Genomic DNA, 20,904 nt, shown 5'->3' on the forward strand with positions numbered 1-20,904 from the left:
CTTTGATTCAATCTGTTCTCAGTGGGTGTGGCTTTGTTTTAGCCATTCTATTGCAGAGGTTTGTCTGGGCACCATGGAACTCGGGCCGGAGTTTTGCCCTTCATTTCAGCCTGTAATGAAGAGCTCCTTCTGAGAATAGCAAGAAACACAAAAGATGAAATGTTTGGTCTAGATGTGGCCTCTGGTCCACACCTGTTACATATAAAATGGGGATTTTTTTAATTTTTTTTTATGCAGTGCCCCAGATTTTCCGGTCAGAAGCTATGATGTGAGCTAAGGTAACTCCCAATGCCTTCCGATCAGAAAACAGGGTAAATGGGTAGTCAAATGTTTTCATTTAATCAAGAACAATTTGAAAGAGATACAGAATATTCTTTTAAAAAATCAAGAAAAAGTACACGCCAATTCTGCTTACAAAGTTTGGAGATAAAACACATAATTTTTTGAAGTCTCAAGGACCTGGTTATACTTCTGTTTCATTCTGGAACATGCAGCTGATGTTTTGATACAGGAAGGCTGATTGTGCTGGGATGATGTTTTATTGCTACTGTAGTCACTGAAAGTAAGAGGTATGAAAAATCAAACTAATAGCAACTATTTTTTTTAATGAGTCTGAGTTCCTATTTTTCATTGTGTTAACATAAAATGACAACATAGGATTGACTGATAGAAAAATTTTAGGTGTTAGATTATCTTGGTATTTGTTCAGAAGATGTCACTCAGTTTGCCTGTTATTTCAAATTTATTAATTCAAACTTTTGGAAGAAATTTGTTACCAGTGTTTGACCAAAGGGAATTTTTTCTACAGTGGAACTTCTTCCCACTCTTGCTATTTCTGTTGCCAACCTTTGTCCTTTTTCTGTAGCCGTCATGCCTCCCAATAGCTGTGGAATCAACACATTCCATTAGTACACACCTTGTGCCAGGGTCACGGATACAGACTTTAAGATTTCTTTTGCACTGAAATATTCATGGGCAAGAAATCACCCTTATACTAGATGGAATATTCTTATTCTGTGTTTGGAAATCTATTTTCATATATATAAATATGTAATGTAAAGACATATACGTAAATAATATATATATGCAACAGTTGCATTTTAGAAATTCTCTTTACATAAAATTATTATTACCATTACTGTGAAATCATTAGTAAAATATTGTAAAATACTGTCACTGACAGGCAGAAAAAAAATCCTCCAAAATTTTTCTCTGTCTTTTCTGTCTGTGTTAATTTCAGTTCACTTTCAAATTTTTATCTATCAATATTCCCATTAATTAAATACTTCCAGAACTATGAATTCATGCTTATTGTTCACACAGGTCATCTTCACCTTGAATAAGCAAAAAAATAAAATCTTTCATGAATTCATTACTGCTTATAGCATTGAACATAGCCCTTTCTTGATACTGAAGGAAAGCCTGGATAGTCTTCTCTGTTCATGGTTAACTTTTTGGTTTATTTTCAAAGTACTGAATGCAGTAAATAAATATTTCTTTACAGCCCTTTTGCTATAATTCATATTTCTTAACAAAGGTAACTTTGTTTCTGAAAGTTCTCTGTCTGATGGGGTTGGAATTAAAAATGAATGCTTATGTCAGGGCTGTTTGAAAGATCTGAGAAACTGGTATGATGCAGCCTGATCTAAGGAACATTGTGCTCAATGAGGAAGGGAGATTATGAAAAATGCAGGATTAATGATCATCTATTTCTACATTTCATCAGTTAAAGCTCCAGTGTGTACCTGGGTACACATGCATTATTCAGAAAACTCTTCCAAGTATTTCATTGCCATTAGGATGATTTTGAAGACTGTGACAAATATTTTTCTTGAGTTTCTCCAGAAACTGGTTTACATTCTTTCTGTGTTTTCACAGGAAGTCAAAGGTGCTCAGCTTTAAATCAGGGCAACCAAAATTGTCCTTATTCTTAGATTTTTATAGTTTTCAAGTATTTTCTCAAGTGGAAAGCAATGTAGTAGCCTGTAAGTAAGACAACATAAGTCTGCTGTATTTTGTTTTGGTGGAAGAATGCCACGGTGTCCTACCCAATCATGGAGAAGAAAAGGCCCAATCAAACATCACAGCTCCGTAATATTCAAAAGCTCCTGTGGATGGTAAGTAGTCTCTTCTAAAGGCAAATTGAGAAGAGATGACCCTGGTCTTTGCTGTTAGTATATTCATTGCACTTTTCTGAGGCCATCACTGCCTTCTGTTCTGAAAGAAATTCTAGAGTCTTATTTTCAAGATTTGTGTTACGCAAAGTCTCACAATATATTTGAGCGTCATTTAGCACCTTGACTTGTCTACACAGAAAGGAAATTCTCAGCCTTGGTGTGTAAAAACCCATATGTTGCATGTGACTATTGGTGGTTCCCTCCTCACCTGCTTTTATAATGTACTATATTCTCTGCAAAAAAGTGCCCAACTAGTTAAACTCAAGAAAATGCCCAGTATTTTAATAAGGAATTAAAGTGCCCAGTCCCAAGTCTGTCTGCTGTATGTTAACAATCTAGTAGAAGTAAAATGAAATGCAGACAAATGGCAGGATCCAAATACTTTTTTGGTTGATTTTCTGAAGAGTACAACACTAATAAGCAGGTAGAGAAAAGCTGCCAGGGTGTACTTTGTGCAGCTGCCATCTGGTAGCTATAAAACACAGTTGTGGTGGTCAAGCAGGTGGTGATTAACCATGATTCAAAATGATGTTTCACAGCAGGCATCCCCAGCAGGGAAGGAAATGTGGCTTTCACAATATTCTGCTGGAATTCACACATTGGGAAGAGTGGGGTGACACAGGAGGGCTGTGGGCAGGAGGGACTGGGGGCACATGGGAGGTTCCCCCACCTTGAAAATTGTCCTTGTCATTCCTTGAAAATTGTCCGTGTCATTCAACCCTCTGCTGGTGCTGCAGGGTTCTTCAAAGAGTTGGAGGAAAAAGGATAAGCTGCCTTATGTTTAATTTTCATTGGGATTTACACAGATGGTTCTAGAATGCTGAACATGTCATTCAACAAAATAATGAAGTGAGAAGCTTATTCTGCAGTGTCAGAATCAGTCACTGGAAAGTTACAGTCGTGCTGGATAGAGGTACAAGACTTCTTCAAATTTTTCCATTTTGGAATCTGCAAGAGACCAAGTATGATTAAGAAAATAACAGGGGAAAAGAGTGATATCTAGAAAAAAATCAAAGATCTGTTAATATTGTGCCAATATTTTTATTTTGAGACAGTGGGTAAAATAAAAGATGTAAGGATAAATATAGACTAGAATACAATTCTGCAGTCTAAAAAAGCAGGATTAGTGACCCTGCTTTTTGTGTTTTGTTTTGCACAACAGAACTTGCTGATCATCCAATCTGATTGAAAGTGAATGTAGCATTTAGGATGGAGAATATGAATATTATTAATTTTAATAATATTAAATTTTTTCAAGTTACAAACAATATCCTCTCAGAAAAGGGGAAGTGTTAGTACCATCCTGCCCTGCAGATTCATTTAGCATTATGTGGAATTTTGGTTGTTTGTGTGAGAGAGCTATTAATACACAGTGAAGCAGACAAAGAACAGCAGAATGATCAGAGAAAGGAAAGAATATCATGCAAGGGAGTAAACAGGCTTGGCTTGTTTGGTTTAGCAAAACACAGATGGAAGGAGGGATATGATTGTACTTGATAAATATGTCAAGGGAAATACCAGGCTGGGAGCTATTTAATCTGAGACTGTGTTTGCACACAGAAAATTTTTATAAAGCTGGCTATAAGCATATTTAGGATTGAAGTTGTAAAAAGTTTTTAAATGTGAGATACACCAGTTTTGAAGGACAAGAAGCAGAGTGACAACTGAAAAACAGAAAATTCCATTTAAAAATATGAAAAAAGATTATTGTCTGGGCAGGTGAAAAGCATTCCACTCCAGCCTCTGGTGGAGTATGACTGGATAGTTGCATGTGTATTCACCAAAGGAATTCAAGTGTACTCAGAAACAGATCACACGCTCTGAGTATTTTTCAAGTGGTTGCCTTGGTTCAAGACAAGACAGAACATTTCCAAACACACATTTCCCATCTATGTCAAATGGACACATGATACTGAAATCAGTTGTCTTATCTATAAAGACTGTCCAGAACAGGTAGTATTGTGTTTTGTTTTTTCGTGGATTTTGACTTATAAAAATCCTAAAAATCCTTTTTTTTTTTTTTTAATTTAGTAACATAAAATAAAAAAAAATGTTTTCTGAAAGACTCTAGGTTTTGGTTTTTTTTTTTTTTTGACTATTGCTTTTTACAACTACAGATTGCTAACCTCCATTTTATGGAAAGGATCTGAGCAAGGAATCTTCTCATCTTGTTCTGTTATTTCCTTTCCAGAGGTAGCATTGTAGACACTAAAACAAAGAAAAAGAAATCCCTAGGATGCTCTTTCTGAAGAAGATCAAGGCTTATCTTACAAAAACTGAGGCTGTTGAAAATGAACTAATTTTGTCAATCCATCTAAATTTCACAAAATTTTCCTTCTAATATATTAGGAAGAAAATGGTGCTGTTCATTCATTGATGCACATGAACAGATGAAGAGTACATGTATCTGTATGTGTATATATACATATATATATATAAGCAAACTATGTATAAGAAGTAATTCTTAAAGATGGAAATATCGTCTTTTTTCATGACAAGGATATTTTTTATTATTCCAAAAGAATAATAAAGCCATCCTTATGACTTAGAGTCACAGAGCACCACATCACACAGCACACTGAGCCTGTGTTTCAGAGAATTTTATCAATGCTCCAGACTCTTGTGTGGTCAGGCAGATCAAGTGGATTGTACATTCACAGTTTTGCCCAGGGCAGAAAACAATCCTGGTGCAAAAAGGAAGAAATGCATGTGAGGAAGCTGGCAAGGATGTCATACATAGTTTTTTCTTTTCATTTTTTTTTACTCCTGCTATTGACATCTTCTGTTTGAGGACTAAAACCCTGAGAATGTTTGCCACAAATCCTACTGATCATGTTCTTCTGCTCTGGCTAAGTTAGGTATCATTTTTTCCTACAAAACACAGCTTATTTTATTTCTAGTTATCTAAACTGGGCTGTGCATGTGGAGTGAACCACTGATCTACTCCCACCTTCTTTTCCCTGTACAGCAGTAATTTTTCAGTTCATTCAGCTTGTGTTTTTTGGGCATAGTCATAGGTTCAGCATTTGCTTCTCTGTAAGCTTGCTACAAGGTAGATGATATGAAGGCAAAGTTAGATTTTCTTCCAAAGGACCAAGATTTAAAACAAAAATTTTATTTTAATGAATAATCTTGATGACTTCAGTATAAGAGTTTGGGAGAAAACTTCTGCAGAATCAGATCCGGGGTTTTTTGGTGGTGGGGATATTTTTGTTGTTTGTGGGGGTTTTGGGTTTTTTTTTTTTGTTGTTCTGGAGGTACTTCACTTGTGAGGATCTGACCACACTGTTAATTTACAAAGGGTTTTATCTTTTATATTATGCTTTTTGCCATGCTCACTGAATTAAGAAACCCTTTGTAGCAGCTCTGCATTCTAATTTATGATTTAGATAGGCTCTATTTATTGCTCAGTTTACTTCATTCTAGGTCAACAGCTTTAATTAGAGTATTTTTAGCAGATCATGAAATACAAGTGCACACAGACGTGGAAATGCATTAACCAGTCCAATCCCAGCACTCTGTGCTACATCTCTTTATTCCACTATAAGCAGAAACAGTTGCTTTTTGTAGACATCACTGAGTATTTGTCATATTTTCTTGCCCTCACTGTTTCTCCTTGTCATAGTTTTGGTTTTATTCTACTTTTATTTCCCCTGTAAAGGCATATTTCTTACTAGTAAAACTTAAAGAAAAGTAGTCTTCAATCATGTTTCTACTCCAAAATTTGTAACTATAATAGAAAGCTATACTGAATAAAAGGTCTTTTCTAAAATATTATATTCCTTAAATGTTTACTGTGGACTAGAGCTGAATTAAGGTGCTCCTATTTCAAAGTCAAATGTTAGGGTGGGATGTGGGAATTACAATTTTGGCATGAAAAAGTAGAACAATTGGATTTGATTTACTAACATGCGATGGAGATTTTTTTGTTACTAGACTTTACCACTTGAGACATGTTTAGAAGGTCACATGCATAGGCTGAGGGAAAAAAATCATTTCAGTTTGGTAAGAGGGATTGTGATCCTTGAATAAACCTTGGGTTGGAGAGTGACTTTTTTTTATACAAATGCATCCATGATTATTTTTCAAAGGGAGGCCATTGTCTGCTAGACCAAGGCTCTGATAAATCTTCAGTGCCTATGCTGATAGTGTCTCAGGCAGGGCTATCTTTAACAAAATTCAGGCTGTTAGAATGCTGGAAGGAGTCAGGAGTTACCATGCACAGCCCAGATTTTTCTGGTACTCGGATCTTGTTGCACCCATGCTCTGCCACCCATTGATCCCATCAAGTCATGTGGCAAAGCAGGATTGTGGCTCCCATACTGATGATCTGGGAGATGCTGCACAGGTAATGTTTTGTACCAGGCTGGAATCAGTTTGACAGTGGCTTAGGAGAAGGTTAAGTGGAGGACAAATTACCACTGGTCTCCAGCAGCAGTTAACACTGATCTTTATAGCACCTTAATAGCATCTTTATAGCAAAATAATATACATTCTGGCACTGCACTTTATAGATTCTGCATGACAAGTGATAAAAGTTATGAATTACTTCTATCAGGCTTCATTTTCCCCTGCTTTTTAGTTAATATTACAAAGCCTGATGTAATTACCCATTTGGCAGCTCTCCTTGTCAGTCATCTGCTGATTCATAAGCCAGTCAAACAATATATTACACACCAGATCATCTGTGAGGACTTTGCTGGCACAGGCTTGGCACTGGATCTGGTTTTCAAGGGTATTTCAGCAGAATCAGAGCTATCCACAGGGTTCCTGTGCCAGTCCTGTCTCCTTGCTGTACACAGAGCTGCAGGATTTTAGGCTGCAGCTCTCCTGCTGCCCAAAACGACTTGTGTGCCTTTCCTTTCCAGGGGACAGACAGCTGTGCTGCTTTAGGCACAGGTTTGTCATGTCAGGAAATATGGCAGGTGCAGACTTGGTGGCTGTTTTGGGGGATATCTAAAGGCAATGTGGAAACCTGCTGCTTCAGCTTGGAAGACATTTAGTTGCCTTTGTTTCCCGTGGCTTGATAGCCATTACATATTTGGAGGCCTGCTTGCCTGCAAATACCAGCAGAAATGTTAAAATTACAACCACATCAGGGTTTTTTCCAGAAGTTTTTTTCCCATATTTTTACTACTAAGAAAAAGCTAGAAAAATTTGCTGAGCACCAATTATTGGCACACTGAAGTTCCCTCCTCAACATCTTTTTCTCCTTCCCCTGCTGCAGCTCTTCTCTTTGTGCTGCTCTGGGAGTCTCTGCCACAGCTCAGCCTTGCTCTGTGTATTTTGTTCTTCATAGTTTAAACTATGTCCAGATAAACAAGGGACACTGCTGAGGCCTAGAACTAGGCTAAAAAGGGTTTTTTTTTCCCCCACATTGTTATGAGGATTGTTCCCTTTTACCTTTAAACAGATCTAACTTCAAGGTATGTGGAAAATATTAACTAATTTTTTCACTTGTAGGAGTACAGCTTTACAAATGATATTTTAAATTATAATTTATTAGCTGACCATTTTGCTAATTGGGTAGGAATATACAGTGTTAAGCAGTTACTAATCTTAGATTAATGTTTAAATATATGACCTCTTTTTAAAAAATTATTTTTAATTTTAATTGGGATTCTTGGTTATTTTCATGGGTTTTTTTGTCAATAAAATAATAAAAATCTTGTATATATATATATATATATATATATGTACACACAAAGATGTAGGAATAAAAACTAGAATGACTTTGACTGGGGGAAGGACAAGTGCTTGTCCAGTAGTTACACACAACTTACTCTGAAATCAGGAGAATTCTAAGTATAATTTTCCATATTTTATTAATTATTAGCTCAATTTTCCTTAGAAGTCATATCTTGCAGATAAAGGCGTTTTTTCATTAATTCTAGACAGAAAATGTTGAAAATCTTTGTAGGATATAGTTTATTTGTTTTCTCTCTTTTTTTTATAATCAAAGGTCAGAAAACAAAATGGCTAGGTTTCAAATTATTATTACTATTACTACTACTACTACTACTACCACTAATAATAGTAATAACAATTTACAGGCCAAATAGCATCTGAAACCTGAAGGTCATATCTTTGTAGAAAAAGGACAGCCCTCAGAGACATCATGCAAGCCATGTGGCAGAGGTTATTTTAGCAAAAATATTAAAACAGTAAGTATTTTGGGGATTTACCTCTGTACTATAGTAGCAGGTGTTAATTCTACACTGTATCTGAAAACAAAACATCTCTTGAAAACCAAGGCCATTTCTTAAGAGGATGCTGAAAACTGTTCATCTCTTTATGATACTGTTTATATCAGTATCATAAAGATACTGATAATTATCTTTATATATTAGTTTAAGTATATAGAACTTTAAGAACTAATTTAGATCAAAGTTACCAAGGTTAGCACTCCATTGATATCAGTGAGGAAATTCAGGTTCATGTTGAGTCCTCCAGATAAGACAGGACTACTGGGCTGTAAATACAAAGGTTGCAGAATGATGAAGGGCTGGATGGACTATCTTAAAATCTCAGCAGTTGGGTTTTTCTGCCACATGCCCATCAGAAAATTTTTTTACAGAACATCTGGCCTGTACCACACTGTTTTTTTTTTTTAATTCTGGTAGAGTGACTGACAGGGGATTAAGATTTTCTTCCCACTGGAAAATTCTCCATTACTGCAGCAGGTCATAATTAAGTCAAAATGGCATTCTTATTCTCTCTCCAGGAAGGAACTGATACCCTGACTCCTGTGCTCACTTCTTGCTCAAGTGAACAGTGTCCATAAGCTGCTCCAAACCAGGCCCTTATGGCTCTGGCCATTGATGAATTCTGGTCTCTGTGGTGTTGGAGTTCTTTGTTTCCTATGGCCTGAAATTTCAATAAATTCAGTTTACAAATCAATGGAAGAATTGCTGTGAAATTGTGCTAAATAGTGGCAGTAGCAATAGAACATGTGCTTGCATCCCAGAGTTATGACTGAGACAGTGAATCAAACTCTTATATATGTGAGCAAGAACAGAGCATTCAGTATGATCCTCTCTCTGAATGTGAAATAAGTAAGAAATGTGTGTTCAAGTTTTCCCCTCATTGATGTCAAAGGAAAGGGGAAGTATCATCAAAGTTCCAAAGACATAGTTCCTTTCATTGCAGGCCTGAACACTGTAATCTATATATTTCTTTCCCACATAAATCTTAAAAAATGTGTCTCACAGCAGATGATCATGACCCAAACATTAGAAATCCATATTGGAAATGAATTGCACATGTCTAGCAAAGAGGCTTTCTAACATCTGGAACACCTTTGCTCGTGACTACTTCTTAGATTACCAGTTACTTCCAATATTGAAACTAATTTAAACCCACCTTGGATTGAAATCCTTGATTTTTTCATGCCTCCCTGCATGTGAAAATCATTGGTTTATTGTTGATGCATAAAAAAAGACGTCCTTTCCATCAAACCAGATTCTGCAAAATTTATGACAAGAAATAGCATTTCATATGTGCACCTCTTCTGCTTTTAAAAATAATAAATCTGATTCCAAACACGTTAATGCTAAATTCTTTGCCTAATCCCAGTATGCAATATCTTAGAAGAAGTGAAATTTTAAATGCAGAAAGTAGGTTTGCCACATGGGAAAATGGAACCTGCTTTTAAACTGACGAGTTTGGTCCGATGTGGTTAGGGAAAGGCAGCCCCTGCTGTAGAATGCTCTCATTCATTTTAGCATCACTATTTCATCTTACCCTCAGCAGGCTTTTCAATTCAGCTACAATATCTGTCATAAGTTGAACTTTAAGTCTGTAGCTGGGCTTTACCTTGTAGAATATGTTCCTGCCCACTTCTGCGCTGCTTTGGTCTCATACCTTTAATTGATGGTCTTGTTTTCACTTTGCCATTTCACTGTTTGCTAATTAGAATTCTTCTTACCTAGGGCGATATTTTTTGCTTTATTGATACTCCACTCTCAGCAAAGCTCAGCTGAAAAGAAGTGTTTTCTTCTTTGCCAATGCCCAGTAATTTACTTATTTCCTTTCTGAGGTTTTGGGGTGTTTTTCACATATAAAGAAATATGTGCCTTTGTATTTTCTGCCTCTTGTAAATCATTGATGAACTCATTAGAAGAATAGGGGCACTTTATGATCACAAAGCTAAGCTTGTTACTTTGTGGTTGCTTTTTCTCACGTTCTCTGACAAACCAAGATTTTTTCATTGAGATCTGTTCTTGTGAATCCTATTTCAGGATTAAATTTGTTATGCTGTATTTGGATATTCCTGGAAAGTACTTCATGATACATTTTAGAATCTACTGTCAAAATGCAAACACATTATTTTTATGCATTCTGCAGCATTAGACACCAAATGTGGCAAAGCCATTTCCAACAGACTTGAATTCAAGAGGCATCTGCTTTTTGCTTTTTTGGCACGAACATTACTTTTAGATACCAAAGGAAAAGAAAAAGAAAAAAAGAAAAAAAAGGAGCTGGTGGTAGATTCCAAGGAAAGGTTAAGTAGTGGGTTCTGATTAAGTCTTGGAAGTTTTGCTTCACATTTGTATTTGCTGTCATCAACTCATTAACTGTTACACTAACATTAGCCAAGCATTCCAGTGTGGCTTGAAGAAAGGTGAGCTATCTTCTTTGCCATTATCCTCGATTTCCATGCACAAGCAAGAGTGTTACTGAATCAAAACCTGTTTGTGCAAGCTTCCTTATTACTTTCTTCTTCTTGGGACAGCATTATTAGCTATATTTCTAGTGCACATGGCCTGCTGATATTCCTCACAAGAAACTCACTTTTCATGCAATGGTCATGGGCATCAATAGGAGATAAAGTGTTTATTTCAATGGACTTTGCATTAGGTCCTAGTTGCCCTAAAACTGCATTGTCTCTGTTTTCATTTTGTTTAATCTCTATAACGAAAGAAAAAAGAGATAATTTTCAATACTGATGTTTTTATTAAAAGACATGCTTCACACTTTATCCTGCTTTCCACAGCTTCTGCTGCTATATTCCATTTTGTTTTCTTCTTACTCATTGGAGTTCTGTGGGTGTGAATAAGGAATCTGGTACTCATGACTTGCTTGGAGATAGGTGAGTTCTTGTAGGTGAAGTGGAGAAGTGGTGCCAGCCATTGTGGCACTAGAGGCCAGCTTCTGACAATTTGTCCAGCAAGGTCAAACTTTACTTTGAAAGTAAATACACATTTATAAGCCTCAAGAGGGAAATTCCTGGACAAAATTATTCCACAGATCCTACTGACATTCTACTTTTCCTGTAGAGTGCTTCCCTTTCTAGATGTGTATGTGTGTCCTGTGTTTCACCACCAAGGCAAACATTTTAAAACCAGATTTGTAACAGTCTCCAGAACACTGTCTAGGTTCTCCATAGAATAAATTTGCACGTTGTCTTCCAGGCAATATTTTTTTCTGCTCTCTGTAAAAATATTTGAACAGGTGCTTCCTTCTTTTTCCACCACATCTCTTCAAGGCAGTTATTGTTTGTTTCTCCTGCCCCTGATTTGCATTTCTTTTTGGAGATTTACCAAACAAATGCAGTACAATCTAGCATCAATAGTTCCCTAGTTCTCCCTTCTTTCAGTTGTTTTTCCATTGGAAGGACATGATGGCTGGTTTCCTAATTCATCTCATTTGCCATCATTAATTAAATAACCTAGACTATATGCCTAATTTTTAAAATTAAATGTTAGAAAGTTTAAATATTTCTGTCTCCCTTGCATGTCTAAGATGCCCCAGAAATGGGCAACATTTTTGCTGATTCAACACCTAGGATGGTTTTGTATGACCCAATTTCTTTCCTTTTGAAATCTATAGGACTTTGCTGATGAGTTCAGACATAGAAGTGTTTTTTCAAAAAGCACATGAGAAGAATGAGGAGAAGAAGGAGGAGGAGGAGGAGGAGGGAATGGTACTTCATTGAACACGTTGTACAGCCCCTGGTGCTGCAGCCCAGGTCTGGAGGAGCCCTTACGGGTGGGTGGGTGGCTCCCAGGGCTGTCCCCTGCAGAGCTGCTGTATGCACTGGTGAGAACATTTGAATTTTAAAGGTGTCAGGGGGAGGACTAAGGCATGGGAATTATTCCATAAATCAACTCTTAGAATCCTGTTACAGACCACAGAGTTACTGACTTAGCAGTTTTATCTAAACCATTGATTCTTGAGAGCTTTAAGGATAATTTGCTTAAATCAAGGTTACCTTAATTATGGAAACTTGATTAATTGCTGCAGTATTTCAGCTTTCTTGAAACATATTAATCCTAATAGAGGCACCTAAGTACCAAAGTCTTGACAAATACCTAGTGTTGTGTATAGAGCACATAATTTATGATATTGTTGTAGCTGTTACATTCAAACACACATTGTTTCCACCAAGTGTTACTGCACCATTTTATATAGCTGTTTGTGACTGGCCTAGAAATGTTTATAACATATGAAATATAACACAATCAGATACTCAGGAAGATGTTGTGCTCTGCTTGCAGAAGTGAAGCACAAAATGAGCAAGAAAGAGCTAAAGCTGACTTTGATTGGAATGTAGGCGAGTAGTGTAGATCTGCTCTCCATGTAGTTTAAACAAAGTGGAAAAGCAATTTATAACTAAATACAGTACTGTGTGTACTTATCTGAAATTGCAAAATAGAGCTGCTGGGTTCTGAAGTTCAGATGAAATTGTACAGTGTTCTTTGTCTCCTACTCATTTCACTTAATCTCCTCTCAAGGGACCAGGTGGCTCAGGTCCTTAACAATGAGATCTGACATTTTCCCAGTTTTTTGTGTGTTTTTTTTTTTTTCTTTTTGGTGACAGATTGAAAGCATTCTAAAACTCTGCTTTAGTTCTGGATTGCCAGTCAAAAGAAGAAACCGTTAAGCAAGTAAATCCTTTATAAATATTCAATATTAATATTTTCCCTCTCTCTCTTAAATTTGCTACCAGTGGTAAAACTGGCAGGTTAATATTCCCCCTGAAAGTCTGTCACACTGCTTCTGTCATAAATGACATCACATTTCAGTGAGATGGTTGCCTTCAGCATTAGATTCAGAAATGTCTGTTCTAGCTGCCAGCTTGAGCAAACAAATTTAATAGTTTTTTGTTGACAAGTCTTTCCTAGCTTGTTAACTTTTTGATTGTTCAGCTGAACATAATGGGCATCAGTTTTCATAGCTGCTCACCATTTTACTGGTTTGAAAGACAGAAACATTTGGGTTTTCAGCAGGGGCTGGGCAGGCAAAAGCAAAGCTTCAAAAGGGTGGGTGCATGAGCAATAATAAATACATGCACCCACTTAGAGCAAATAGCTTTATAGGGTGAATTTACAAAAATGCACAGGTTTACAGATGAAAAGCAGGAGACTAATGGACTTCAGATGCTCAGGCACATTTATCAGTCCCACTAAGCACCCTCTTGAATCTTATAGCATCTAAATACCATTTAAAATATAGCCTTGAGCAATACTGTGCTCCTTTGATCCCTGGAATAAGCAGGGAGAGCCTGAAGGCAGTTCTGTATCATTGGGATTATTGGAGGTCCCAGTGATTTGTAAGGATCCATGACTCTGCTCCTCCTTTACACACCCTCCAGAGCTTGGGTGGCTGGTGGAGAGGGTGCTGCCTTTGTGCTGTGGAGAGCCTCACTGCAGAGTGCCAGCTCAAGGGTCCTCAGGGTTGCTTGAAGATGTTCCTCCTACAATAGAGATGAAATTTCAAGACAAAATTCCGCTCACAGATGCTTAACACTGAGAAAGTAGCAAGAAGAGGCATGATGTGTGGTTATATAATCTTTATATTTGTAAAAACATACTGGTTTTACAAGGAATTACGGTTTTATGATGATATAGGCTCAGGCTTAGTATTGCCAGTGTCTAAACTTCGTGCTATAAAAATATCATGCAGTTACCATGTTTGGGGATTGCATGGAAGAATAGCTGTCCCACTCTTTTCAGTTTATTATATGACTCAATAAGTGGGTTCACTAGTAAAGCTAAACTGAAATTAAGACTATGAAGGGTTTCCATCTAGTTAGGCATTTTTAAAAAATAATTGGGAGTATGGAAACCTGTCCTGAAATCAATGACCTGCATCCTCTGAGATATAAGAAATAGCAAGTGAATGGAAAGTAGACATTGCTAGGCTTTATTTGGAACTTACTTTTCTTTCTTCTTCATGTCCATGTTTTTGTGAGATCCTGGCAGTCAGATAGAGATCCTTGGAGAAAAGGGCATCTGTCTGTTCCTTGCTAAGAACAAAGTTCCAGGCAGTCTCCTAATGTGGGATTACAATGTTCTGCTTGGATTCCATTTGTCATGTAAGTGCTCTGCTAAGAAATCAGCAGTGCCTACATTTAATTTAAGCACATATATAAATATTTATTTTAATATAGGTACAATAATGTTCACATGGAGTGTGCAGAAATGAAACTTATAGATCAGTGCTTTTAAGGTAATACAGAATTTAATAAAACAGAGAGGGTAGTTGTTTAACCAAAAAGATTCTTTCAAATTTAATTTAGATATTTTAAATTATATTTTAAATTAAATTTTAGAGACTGAGTCTTTGACTTAAATAATGCTTAATCATCTTGAATATTGAGTCTTAAGTATTGGATATACAATTCATGGCACCACACAGAAGTTAAATCTGTGCCATACTCTTTTTATAGATATCCCAACTATAGCAAAATCACACATGATTACCTGAATGATGGAGTACATGGCAAATTTTGGATTCCTTCTATCTAATCAGGAATTACATTGTACAGGGCAAACAACCAAATGTTTCAGCTCTCTAAAGATGATAAGGTACATTCTTTCACTACACACAAATATGTGGGTGTGAATGACAGGCTCCTACCATCAGGAGTCTTCAAAAAGTCTGTGTATTATGGTATGTGGGAGGTATTTTTTGTGTTGATAGTAGTTCTTGCTACATAAATACCCGTGAACATTTCAAGACAAAGAAAAATAATCATTCTTTCTGTGTGCTTTGGGATAATGTTGCAAGTGCTATGTTAGCCTGAAATGTTAGGCGTCTTCCATGTGAGGAATGCTTTCTCCAAATAGATGTTTCAGCAGTTCCTGTTCCCTACACAGCTGGGGCTTCTGTCATCCTTTGAGCTTTTTGGTTTCCTCCTTCATTTAGGATTTCACATTATGCTTATCCCTGCACGCTCTTTCTTCTGAGTCCCTTTGACTGTCCCCAGGCTGTCTGCCACCTGTGGTTGCAGCTCTTTAAGAGCCAACCCTTCATTTAAAGGGGTTGTGCTTGTAAGAGAAATGTTCCCTGTATCTAGACCAATGTATGAGGAGTTGAAATCTGCCTTTGCTCAATGCCTGTGGGTTCCAGAGTTCCTGTGTCTGGCAGGCAGAATGGTGGAGTGTGAATTTCCAGCATGGAACCTGACCCTAACTAACCTCTGGCATGAATATGCATCCCATTAAAAGCAAGATAGCTTGTCCCATTTTTTGTCAGTGTTGCCTACCACAGTAGCAGTCTCAATCCCACTGTGAAACACTGTGCAGCCCCTTCTCTGCTCAGGCAAGCTTGAAAATATCGTTTTTAGCAAAAATGCTGAAGACAACTGAACATTGGAGGGCTCATCCTCCAGGACATAAATGCTCACAAGCCAAGGGGAGGGAGCAGCTTGGGAGTCCTGGACAGCAATCCTTTCCAACAGGCTGAGATATTTTATTTATGAAGAATAGTAGTCATGTGTGTGTGGCAGTTCAAGCATTTACTAATCTGCTTAGTTCAAGTGCTAGGACATTTGAACAACTTGCCATGCCACTCATTCCCCAATGAACCATAAAGTTATAGGAGGAAAGAAGGAAACTCTGAGCAAAAAAAAAATTATGCTCAGGACCTTAGGTTTCCCAGAGCTCTGTGTTAGGTCTGAGCCCTTCAGAAACTGCAAATGGCCACAGGAAGGACACATCATTTAAATCAATAATCAGTATAAAATATGATGATATTTCTCAAAATAGTGTCAGTAAGATTATACCTCTATACTGCTGGCATAGTTATATCTAGACTTCCAATCAGTAGTATACACAACAAGACACCTGAAATGTTAGGATATAGATTAATTAAGATCCATTTTCTCCCTTCCAGACCTCAGATTTTAGAAAGCCTTGACAGTGGTAGTCTTTTAAAATATAATAATTCATAATATCAGCATGGAATCTGGCTAAATTTAAGTCCTAGAAGGAGTTTACTATGACTGTGTGAGATCTAAATTTGTACTGAATAAAATAAGGGGCTTTCAGAAAGTTTAATTTTGAAATGGCAATTTAATCAAAACCACTTTAATCTTATCCCATAAAAAAGAATTTTGAACTTGCCTTCAAAGCAAGAACTAGCCATACATCCAGTGCATCCTCCTGCAAAACAAAAACTTAATGCTTGCCTGTAAAAGCCAATTTTGAATCCATTGTATCCATATCCACTAGCACAGTCAGGGAAGGGAAGGATTTCCCTGTGCCTGTGTAACTGGTGTTGGCTTAATTAAAGAAGTCATCATTTCCAGCCCACTCTATACTCTCTACACAATGTTTTTACTGTACTAAAATGTGAACATTTTTCTCACATACTATCTAGGAAAAAAAGAATGACATTTAACACTCAGACTGTGGATAGCCTAAACCTATCAAGGTAAAACAAGTCTGCTCATGTTGAGTTTTCTTAGTGCTGTAGGAGTAGCAAATAATCTATTTGCCTACTCTACTGTAAGCTGACAGATTCATCAGGTTTGAAAATGTTTCTGCACCTGATGAACTGGTTTTACACTGTGCTATTACTAATCAATGCTCCAGTATCTTATTTTTATAGATGTTTTTCTGTAAACCAAGGAGTTTTCTGAGCAGTCCAAGTAAGTTGGGGCTGGGTATGGAAAAGGGGCAGATGATGACAGAATTGCCCAGTAAAATAACATGGTAAGAAATTTTATCCTTCATCACATGTAAGAGTTAAAACTGGTAGATGAAGACTTGCCTTTCAACTAATTCAGTGCCACCTTAAAAACAGCTTAAGAATTTGCTTTATTCAGTGTTGAGGACTAATATTCTTGCTGCTCCCAAAATTTAAAAGTGTAGGTCTGTTGGGATTGCAGCCAGTAAATGCTGATTCCCCATAACTGAGAACTTTCAAATTTTTTTATGTACAAGATAAAATTGCCACCTTCAGTAAAGACCTCTGTCACTTTTCCCATTGACTCTTTTCCCTTTCTGTATTTTAATACCATCAGATCCCAGGGAACTTGCACTTTAAAAAGTAACACCTAAAAAGAAAAGTAACACACTGATTCCCTGAGTTGCTGCTGCTATGCTGTCAGATAAAAAATAAAGCACAATAAGAGGAAAATTATCACTTTGACAATTTTATGACTGTTAAAAGAAAGAAGAAAAAAACCCCACAACACGACAACAAAGCCCCTTCTGAATCTCTTGCTTTGAATGGAATTTCATCAGTTTGCCAGAAAGGGAAAGGACTCAACTTTAGAATCAGGTGCTGCCACTCACTCTTAGTCAGCACCTTCCCAAAGTCATCTTCTTATTCTTAAGCCAGATTTCTAAGGTATCTGAGCACTTCAGCTGCTGAATTCTGGTTGTCAGTCATTTGTCTACAGACTTGTGAGTAGTTACTTAATGATCAATTTTTTCTGGATGTACTGTGAAGCTGTGCTTCAGTGCTAATGTGATACTTGCTCCTAAGCTCTGCCTTGGTGATGGGAGCTGATGAATCTCAGAAGGCATCATGGGTTATTCTGCCTTTATAAATCTTTGTATAATAGCAAAACAGTGAAAACTGGATCAAATATCTAGTCTATTATCTGAAATAAAAGATTATATTTTGTTTATTTTACCACTAAATTTTGTCAGATTAAAAGCTATTCTGGGAAAAGTACCCATTTTTCTGTCTGGAGACATCAACTGATAAAAACCAGAGCTTTCCCTTGAATTTTGTTCCAGTAGTTCACACCCTTCATTCTTACAATCTGAAAAACCAGGTCAGTTTGTATTTTCATTGATCTTTCAGACAATTTCTGCAGTTGGTGGTGTCCTAATTTTCCTTCCTGAACAAAGTCCATGGGAAAATCCTCTGAGAATGACAGTTCCAGCTCACCAAACTCCAAAAGGGTCACACTAAGTTTTCATAGGAGGTCTTTTGTGACACATGAGAGACTTCCCTCCTTGGCATCCTTGGTCTAGAAGGGTCAATCCTGTTCTGCCCAAGTGTACTGATACTTCCTCATCCCTTTATTGCCACAGAGCACATAAACCCTGCAGTTCAAATTTGGGACTTTCTTAAATCAGTGTAGGAAAAGGTTTCCTTAGTGAGACTATATTTATTTACAGGTTTGCATTGTAAAAGTGGTCATTTCATCAGCATTTTGATTTGGGCTTGCTTTTTTTTCTAAGGTAGAGTTTGAATGACTTTGGTTCCTTTTTTTTTAAAATTTTCTTTTTCTTCCCCCTGTTTATTCATAAAGATCACCAGTGATTTTTAAAAAAATTCAAGGTGATAAATACAAGAGGTTTTTGTTCATACTGAAAGGTAAGATCATTGCCCACCTACCACATAAAGAGAAGCAGAGCACATAGAGATTAGTAAGGAGATTTTGGCTCAGGCAGCTTTGACCCCACTTACTGTTACAATTCTATCAAAGCAGAAATGAGATTGTCATAATTATTTAACTTAAAAACTTCAGGAATAAAAAAAAGACATTTGTAGGCACTGTGTCCCACTGTAAATAACTTAGCAAGGTTGCATGAGTTCAAGATAATAACTACAAGCATTAGGATTTATACAGCAAATTCAGTCTGCTCTGTTTCCTGAGATGGGTGGTAGCTTTATGAAGTAAAAAATGACACTTTTACAACAGAAAATTAAATAGTTAATTAAGCCTGTTAGTTCATTATTTCATCTTGAAACTGATCTCATGCAGATGTAAATCTTAATAGCAGTGCAGTGTAAGGAATTGTGGTCACTATCAAAGACCCTGCCCATGTGTCAGAATGAAAGCACATGATAAAGTGAAGGAATGAGTTGCCTTTCAGACAAATCCAGTTTTGGAATTGTTTCTTTCCAAAAGAAGCGGTTATAATGGCAAAAATTTCCAGAAAAGAGAGTTCCTATTTTCCTCCCATTTGAAAATAATTTAGCTAATAATGTTATTTATTTGTGGTTAAAATCAGTCTTTGTTTTCATGGAACATCTCCAGTTGGTAGAAAGTTGGCTGCAACAAAACATCAACCATATCTTTTTTTCTTCAAATGACAAGTGATCATTTGGTATGGCACAGTTTAATGATGGACCTGGCAGTGCTTGGTTAACAAATTCACTGATCCTAAAGGTCTTTTCCAACCTAAATGACTCAGGAACCCATCTCCCAAACAGTAATAAAAAAGGTGACAAAACATCATTCTGTCTGTTATTCTTTGGAGCACAGTGTAGGGTACACTGACACATATTTTCATAACCTTAGGAACTGATTAGATGAACTCCTTACACCTAGGAGTGAACATTTACATACTGAAAATATTCTAAGTAGTTTTAAGGACAGAAACCCATTTATTCTTACAACAAAAAATAAAAAGGAAAAGAAACACAGATTGTTCTGATCTGTACACTACTCCAAATTTTAAAAATACTGATTGATTGAAGGTCTTTATCTTGATAGTTAAAATCTCCAGGGAAATTTTTCCTGAGGTGAATTTTCAGCTTTAAAATTGAAACTGTCCACCAAGAGGAGATGTCATGGAAGTGAGTAGCAAATACCTCAGAGAGGCAAAATATATTACTGTAAAATTCAGAGCACTGGGAGATCAGACTGGCCATGTGCCTGTTCAATCTGAAAACAGCACATGGATCTTGCAGGTTTTGACTCAATGTTGTGTTTTCATACAAAACAAGTGCTCACAAAAACAAGTCAAAAAAAAAATAAAGCAGATGCACCATTTCCTGTGACCAATCAAGGAAGTATAAAGTGAGAGCAAAAAGGAAGGTTTTAGTATTATTTCTGAGCAGTATTTTCAGATATCATAGAGATAAGTATATTAAAAAAAGTGTGAAGAGTGGAAGTCGTCAGTGCCATATTTCTTGTTGCACACATTATGAGATTGGTACATAGGTATCAAATTCAGTGATGTGTATTTCATCTCAGCCTTGCTACATGAAACTTGTGTTTCATGTAGCAAGGCTGACAACAAATAGACAATAATTCAGATTATGCTGAATTGCACTGGTTCTAGGTTCAGTTTTGCAGAAGGAAGTTGGTAAGAGATTGTTGTATTGTAAAAGCAGCTGTGGTTTGTCAACTCTTGTTTTCACACAAAAAGTTTTTTTGTCGAAGTGTTGCACTTGTGTTCTCCTTTCTTACTGAGTTATGCATGGCTATTTCACATTATACAAACTGACATGAAATTGTGGCACCGTCCCCTGAACTTGCCAGCTGCCAGTGGCATCTTGCCAGCTGGCAGCTGTTACATGGGGAGAACATGCACTTGCAGTGCAGGATATCTGTAATGACCCCTCTGTGAGGAGGAGCAGCCTAAATTTCTCCATGCCAGCTGATCCTGTGAATGTGAGGAAAGTGTGTGGAAGTAATTTGGGGGGGTTTTGTTATGTTTGATATTGTATCTGCTTTGTAGCTCCTGGGTGGGCTTCTGTGAAGAACGCAAAAAGTTTGCGGTCTCTGTCTCTGACCCAGATGCCCCAG

This window comes from Molothrus aeneus, chromosome 3 (genome assembly GCF_037042795.1).
Source record: "Molothrus aeneus isolate 106 chromosome 3, BPBGC_Maene_1.0, whole genome shotgun sequence".
NCBI lineage: Eukaryota > Metazoa > Chordata > Aves > Passeriformes > Icteridae > Molothrus > Molothrus aeneus.